A 7,873-nucleotide genomic window follows, 5' to 3' on the forward strand; every position below is an offset into this window, starting at 1 on the left:
GGGAGGTTGGGCAGTGTGTAATTTTTTTGTAAAAGGGGGGGGGGGGGGGGGCAACAGCTCCCCTGTATATCCCTTATATCACTATCTATCATATGTATAGGGCTGCACCAGGGGTTATTTATCAAAGTTCCACCGTGCGTATAGTCGGGTGGATGCCTTTCGCACGGCACTAGCACCCTATACTTATCAATGCCATCTAGGGGTGCTAGTGCCATGTGAATGGCATCTGCCTGGCCTACATTTATAGATGAGTCCCATAATGTTTACTGAACGTGATACTACAGAAAATGGTTAGAGACTGTGGCCATGCTATATGAGAAAGTTGGAGACTGCAGGCATGGCACAGGTGTGGTTGGAGACGGGGGGCATGCTGAAGGAGACAGTCAGGGACAAGTTATATGAGACTGCTAGGCATAACTCCAATCACAGTCCCTTTACAAATCAGTGCTCCCAGGTTTTTGCACCATATAGTCCTCTTATAAATTACTGATAACACATTTGTTTTTCCTATTGGTATGATCCATTAAAAAACGCAATAATAAGCACTAGTAGGAGAAAATGCTGACTATTGGCTGTCTGGGCCTAATGATGCAACAATATGTACCAAAGCCCCACAGAAAGCTCTCTGGCCAGAAGCATGACCCAGCAACGGGGTCATGTCATATGAGCACTAAGAAACCACTTAAGGGTCTATTCACTAAGCTGCCAAGGGCAGCCGAGTGAACAATAGACTTGAGCGCCGTCAAAAAATTTGTTACGTTTTGTTTCGTTCCGTTTCGGAATATCCGTTATTTCGTATTTCGTAATTCGTGTCCGAAACTCAATTCAGATTCGTATGAAATACGAATTTTCGTTAGTTCCGGCACATTTTCGTAACTGTACGAACATTCGTTATGATGAAGTTAAAAAGCAAAAATACCTTTGTTAATATTGGAGTCGATGTGGTAGTTGTTTTTTTATCCAAAATACGAATTCCGTTAACGGATTCCGGATCCGAATTTCGTATTTGGTATAAAAAAAAACTACCATCAACTCCAATATAAATGTACTTTGCTTTTTAACTTCAATATAACGAATGTTCGTAACGGAACGAAAATACGTCAACGGAATTTCGTATTTCCTTCCTGTATTGTAATGCAACTCTCAGCAGCAGAAGAGAAAACCTCTGAATGGTGAACCAAACGAAATACTAATTCCGTTAACGGATTCCGGATCCGAATTTCGGATTTAAAAAAAAACTACCATCAACTCCAGTATATTAACAAATGTACTTTGCTTTTTAACTTCAATATAACGAATGTTCGTAACGGAACGAAATTCTGTCAACGGAATTTCGTATTTCCTGCCTGTGTATTGTAATGCAACCCTCAGCAGCAGCGGATCCGTATTTCGGATTAAAAAAAAAATCTTGTCATGTTGTTCAACCTCATTTACAGGGGTAATATTAGTTCCTGTTTCAAAGAAATTCGGATCCGAAATTCGTTAACGGAATTTCGTATTTCGGATATAATTCGGAAACTGCAATTCGGATTTCGGATGCTTCCGAATTTACGAATTTCAGGAAAATTCGTACGAATTTCGATTCGTAACGAAACGAATCGCACATGTCTAGTGAACAACCGACCCCAAGTGAAGTGAGCCGAACACTGTTCGGCTATTCACTTCAGGGTTGTGCGGCTGAAATCAGCCATACATCGGCTTGCTTCGCATTGGTTTGGGTCGGCCAAACATGCTCAGCATGTTCGGCCAACCTGAAGTGCAAAGGGAGTTCGACTCAGCCGATCCAACATGTGGATCGGCTGAGCCGAACCTCCGGCAGTCAACTCGCTGCTGGCCTATTCTTATAGATGCCGAACAGCAGTGAGTGAATAGCCGCATTCGGGCGGCATTCGGCTCCACTGTCCTCAGAGGGACCGAGCAGAACAGAAAAATAGTTTAAAAAGTACAAAAAAAGTAAATAGAAAACGATTGTGCAGAGCTAGCAATGACAGCTAGCTCCGCCCAACAGTTTTCTATTGGCCACCCAGGAGAGAAACACTGCTTTACTGTTACCTATGGCATGGCTCTATTCTCTGGCTGCTCCTTCTGCAGCATTCCAGGCCAGCAAGGGAGCAAAAGCCCTCTTGGGCATCTAAAGTGATGCTTGGACTGCAGTTTTTGTTGTTACAGCACTAAGACTAATCATGGGCTTATAGTAAAAACAGACTCCCCGGCTTAGCAGCCAGTTGTCTACATCAAAGAAAGCAAGTAAGCAATACGACTTACTAAAATCCATGAAATTTGTATGGTTGACCTGTAGGCTATTGTTAATTCAACAAAACTAGAGATTCCCTTTAAATAACAAATGTCATAACAACTCACATGCAACATATTGTAATAGGTGGAGTCATCAGGGCTGCTTAGGGTCTTCGGTTTCTGCCTCCTCAGAGCTCTTTGTGGCTTGAGATCATCTAGGTCTGAGCTTACTGAACAAAATAAAAAATATACATCATATATCATTTGCAGAAACATCTTGTTCACATTATTTTAAGTGAAATGGCACTATTAGTCTCACAAGGTGGATTGCCAGTGCAGGGATATCACAATCCACATCATGATATTCATTTATAATGTTCATTTATTTTTTTCAAAATACTTTATTCATTTTCAAAACATAACAAAGGAGATCATAAAACAGTAGAGAAATACAACACAAAATATGTTTGTCTATCCAGATAAGTCAAAGGATCAACTAATACATAAATTGTATGATGATCACTGTACTAATATGTCATGAGGGAGAAAATGATTAATGGATTTACTCCATCATTGTCTAGTTACTGTTACTGTCCCACCACACCATTAATTTTCCTTTCACATTATCATTATCATTACTATTACTATCTCCGAGAGGAATCATCCAATAATTCCACTTTTCCCAGAGAAGCCTGAAGTTGTTCCTCCAAATATCAACTCGTGAGTCGAAAGGGGTATGCCAACTCCCTCAATTCATCATCCGAATAGTGATATATAATGAAAGGTTTCTATTTATTGAAAAATGTTTTAGTATAATGGTCAGGGTCAAGAACGGCCACCAATCTTTCTCTCCACATGAAGGTCTTTACAGTGGATATAAAGTTAAAATGTTCATTTAAAAAAAAAAACTACTTTCTACTCTATCCAAAATTGAAAAAAATATTTTTCAGGTTCATTTATTTATAAACAATTTGTCTTGCTAATATCTGTGGACATTCCTTTTGTGCGAATAATGGCAAAGACGAATGTTCTTAATATATTTTATTTTCAGGATGAATGTATTGTAATGTGATACTGCATTATGGCCACTAGATGAAGCAGAGGAGCATATGAAATAAATACTTAGGGGGGTTATTCACTATGGAGCCGAAGGATACAGCCGTAGCCTCGGCTGACCCTTCGGCTCGCTTCAACCACCTAAGCCCTTCAGTTCAGTGGATCCGAAGGGCTGCTGTACAGGCTATTCACTATAGCCCGTACAGCAGCCGAAGGCAGCTGAGCCTAAGGCATATGCTTCGGCTCAACTGAGCCGAAGTGACAGGCGAAGCGTGGAGAAAGGTCGGCCGAAGGGTTAACCTTTCTCTACGCAAATGACAGCTGGGCGGAGCTAGCCATGATCACTCCACCCAGTTGTAATGACAGATCAGGGTCCCTAAATGAATTGGGGCTGCTGATCTGTCATTAAACAATAACAACTGGGCGGAGCCAGCCGTGACGTCATGGTTGGCTCCGCCCAGTTTTTATTCATTGGCCGGAACTGCTAGAAGACTCTGGCAGGTCCCGGCCAATAGGAAACAGTTGGGTGGAGCTAGGTGTCACCACTAGCTCCGCCCAATTGTGTTTTTTATTTTCTTTAAAATATTCTTCTTTTTTTTCTTTTTCCTATTTTTTTATCATTGTTAAAATAATTTTTCAACTTTTTTTTTTTCATTCCTTTCACTTCTCAATTCTGCTCGGTACCTCGAAGGTACTGAGCAGAATAGCTGAGCCTAAATCCGCTCGGCGGCATTTGGCTATTCACTCACTGCCATTCAGCCCCTATGAGAATAGCCGGATCCAGTTGTTGGCTGAGTCGAACTCCTTATGCACTTCCGCTCTGCATGTCCGAAGGCAACCGATGTACAGCTGATTTTAGCCGATGTATGACTGAAATCAGCCGTACAAGACTGAAGTGAACAGCGTTCAGCTCACTTCACTTCGGCCGGGTTATTCATTTGGCTGCCTTTGGCTTTGGTTTTGTTATGAGACTTAGCTCCCTGTGCACATGATGCAGTACTACATCACAATACCTTCAACCTGAAGAGAAACTATAGAATGATGCAGAAAATGAAAGTTCATAGATTATTGTATCATATCGCATCGTACTATAGTTTCTTTTCAGGTTGAAGGCCCTTCTCCCAGCAAATATCTATGAACGTTCATTTTGTGCATTGTACTATAGTTTCTTTTCAGGTTGAAGGTAGTGTGATGTAGTACTGCATCATGTGCACTACAGGTAGCTAAGTAGCATAGAAAATAAGTATTTATTTCATATAAATAGTTCATAAATAGACAAAATATACGTGTATATTTTAATTTGTACTTCCACGTATATCAAAACAGATGACATCTCTGCCTAAATTTCTCCACAGTCATCCTACTATCTTTTTTTCCCATCTGCTACTGTTCCCCTGAAAAAAAAACCCCCTTTGCTAATACTGGCTGATACTGTATTGAGTGAAAGCCTCGGGTGTATGAAAAAGTCGGTACAGAAAGACAAGGCAGTCAAATCATCAGCTCTGTATGTAGTACAGGCTCTGAAGAAAGCACTTCATCCAAGAAGAACCTGGTTGCTGGAGGCCTGTTACAGTTTCCAGAGAAATGTAGCATTCGTCAGTAGCGTTATTCTTTACATTTAGATATAGTGACGTGAAGAGGATTGCCGGGCAACATGACAGGAAATGTTACATGCCATTTGTGACCTTGTACTCCTTCGCTGTGTGTAATTTTCCACTGTGTGAAATGTAATATACATTTTTTGTGGTGTTCTCTGAAAACAGCTAGCTTTGTTCTCATAGTGTGTCCTTTTTTTCAGTAAGAGAAAGCATAATTGAAGATCAAACATCAAACTAATTGGAGGGCTTCTAGTGTATTTACAACTCTACAGTAGGTGTCTATAGGATGGTTACATAGAAACAGAATGGGCATAAAGGAAAGCTTTTTTACCGGTGCAACTATGTATAATTTATTATCCATCTCAGATTCATATTTTTTCTCTTCATTGGAGATTCCAAATGGGATTCCGTTTTTTTTTTTAAAAGTAGTTTTAAACTCTCAAACATTTTTTCAATAATGAATCCAGATCAAACAAATATACATTGCCCAGCAAAGTATTTATTTATACTTTCGACCAAGCACTTGTCATGTTTCCAAACAGCAGACTCCAACTCTCTCAGCTTGGCTTCCCTGAACTTCCTGTCCAGTACAAGATCACAAGGGACAGAGCAGAATCCAGCAGCTATCCATCTACTTGCTGAGAGAAGGGAGGAGAAAGGAAGGAGGAAGGATAAGTGGGGAACAGTGAGCCATAGAGTGGCTTGCCTTGCTGTGCCTGTGTGTGTGTGTTCGGCCCTCTTCTGCTCACTTTTATTTTCTTTGTTATTGCATACATTGAACACTAAGCTTGTGCACAGCCCACTGCCTCAGCTACAGAAGGAGTGATTCAATTGACATTGAATTGACATTGGAGCTGCCCACTTGGCACCACCACCATACAAAGAACACCTTGTATAAATTTCAATAATTACAAGGCTTTCTCTGATTGGACAAGGTGGAGAGGAGGGGCGAATTATGTCATGATCTCCTCCTTGCCCAATTAAATAACGCATTGTAATGACAAACAAGTATCGTCTTAGCGAACCTGCTGCTAGAGGTCAACAAATCAATAGTGACATAGTCGCCCATCTGACATCAACCTTACTGAACAATATATTTTATGGATATGCACTTTGATCCAGCTTGGCTCAATTGGCGTATTCATATCTGATCTCTGGACGGCAGCAGATGCTAACAATCACTGTAGCAGTACTCTTCTGGCGGTGGCTCCAGCGGCTTCTCCTCTGCACACTGAGCACAGGGAGTCGCTCGTTTGGCACTCTTGCCATACAGAGAACACCTTGTTTCAATTAATACAAGGCTATTTCTGATTGCACAAGGTGGAGAGGAGGGGCAGATGATGTCACAATCTCCACCTTATCCAATGAAAGAACGCCTTGTATTCATTGAAAAAAATACCAGGCATTTTAATGGCGGCAGTGCTGAGTGAGCGAATCCCTGGGCTCAGTGAGCATAGAGGAAGCCCCTGGAGTTACAAAGGATCATGGCTACCACTTTATGTTGTGTGGACTTCTACAGTGATTTTCAGCATCCCCAGCAGCCTTCCAGAGATCAGATATTGAAACTTACATTGAGCCAAGCTGGATCAAAGTAAGGATCCATAAAAGTTAAATCCTGGAGTTCCGCTTTAAGGTAAGTAAGCTATCGTAACCAGCCACAAGTCACTCTGCTGTCAGGCCAGTACAAAATGGATTTTGATTGGGTGCTGCTTGGTGAACGCAATTAAGCATTAGTACTTGTTATTGGACAAGGCATCTCATTGTAGTTGATTGAATTATGTGGTAACAGTACGACATATGATACCTTCTACTGTATCACAACACATCGCCAAAGTTGTGCAAATGCTTGGAAAGTCTTGAAAGTGCCTTCTGAGTCACTGACACAAAACAAAGATGTATCTCAGGAATTCTGAATTCACTCTGATTTGCTTTTTGCCATGGTTACTTCAGGTCAATGATACAGAAGGTACTGAAGTCAGAGACAGTCAGCTAACATTTCTTTAGGAGGTCAGTAATGGCAGCCCACTTATTTTACTTATGACAGTTGTCCTTTAAACAGTAAAAATGTCTTTAGAAGTCTCCCGAGACAGATGAGAGCTGCGCTGCGAAACAACAGAGGCTATTTAGTTCTTTAGGCAAAGACAGAACAAAGTATGCAAATCACCTATGGCATTTAGTAAATCTGAAAAAGTGGGCCCAGGGCCAGAAAGGACAGGTTTACAATCATGAAAAAGAGGAAGTGTGTTACAGGTAGAAAATGTTCTGGAAACATAATAAAATAACAGAAGCACTGAAGCCGCAGCGGCAGTGACAGATGAAAAGCACGTTTGAAATATAATTATTATACGGGAGTATGGATAAGTACACGGTGAACTGATATTTTAGGAGCTTACTTTATGAAAAAAATCCAAAAAGAAGTAAGAAACATTTGTGAATAATTTTAATTTGAGCAGCGGTGATTCACAGCTTCACACAAAGTGCGATGACTAATGCCATCCATGATTACTAAGCAAGGCCAGCCATCCCCCACAACCCGCAATTAGTGGAACTTGCTGCTTTTCTCAACTCGCTTTAGATGGCATTACAGCAATTTCATCTAATCCTCTTACAGTTCACTTGCCGGCAAATGCTTGGCCAGTCAACTGAGATCAGCAGTGGAAACATCCTGGAGCTGGAGACTCAGCCAGACGGCTATAGAGGAGACGTCCAGTGGGGAACCCAATTTATGTCATAACGCTGCAAGGTCTTTCCTCTAGTGCTGCCATATTTAACTCCATCCTAGTGCCTTCTACTTGTGCATACAAAGTATAAGATAAGATGGCAGGGAAGATAGGCAATGTTCTAGTTTTTATTCAGAAATTAAATATAAAATATAAGTGGCCCAGGCCTTGTTAATATATAAAAGCAGCCTTCACTTCGCGATGTTCCCTGCAGCTTAACCACCCTGAGGTCCAGAGCCAGTCCCTTTTAGGCAGAGAGATGCC

The 7,873-nt window shown here is 41.1% G+C and overlaps 1 long non-coding RNA gene across 1 annotated transcript in view; it reads right to left on the reverse strand.

Annotated features, from left to right (window-relative positions):
* Positions 1-2,446, reverse strand: part of LOC108796103 — a 19,357-nt gene extending 16,911 nt beyond the window's left edge. Inside the window, exon 1 of the long non-coding RNA XR_001941784.1 lies at positions 2,362-2,446. This is a non-coding gene — a long non-coding RNA (uncharacterized LOC108796103). The remainder of the gene's footprint in view (positions 1-2,361) is intronic.
* Positions 2,447-7,873: the final 5,427 nt, after the last annotated feature.

Source organism: Nanorana parkeri, unplaced genomic scaffold (assembly GCF_000935625.1).
Source record: "Nanorana parkeri isolate BGI_ZX_2015 unplaced genomic scaffold, ASM93562v1 scaffold1055, whole genome shotgun sequence".
Classification (NCBI taxonomy): domain Eukaryota; kingdom Metazoa; phylum Chordata; class Amphibia; order Anura; family Dicroglossidae; genus Nanorana; species Nanorana parkeri.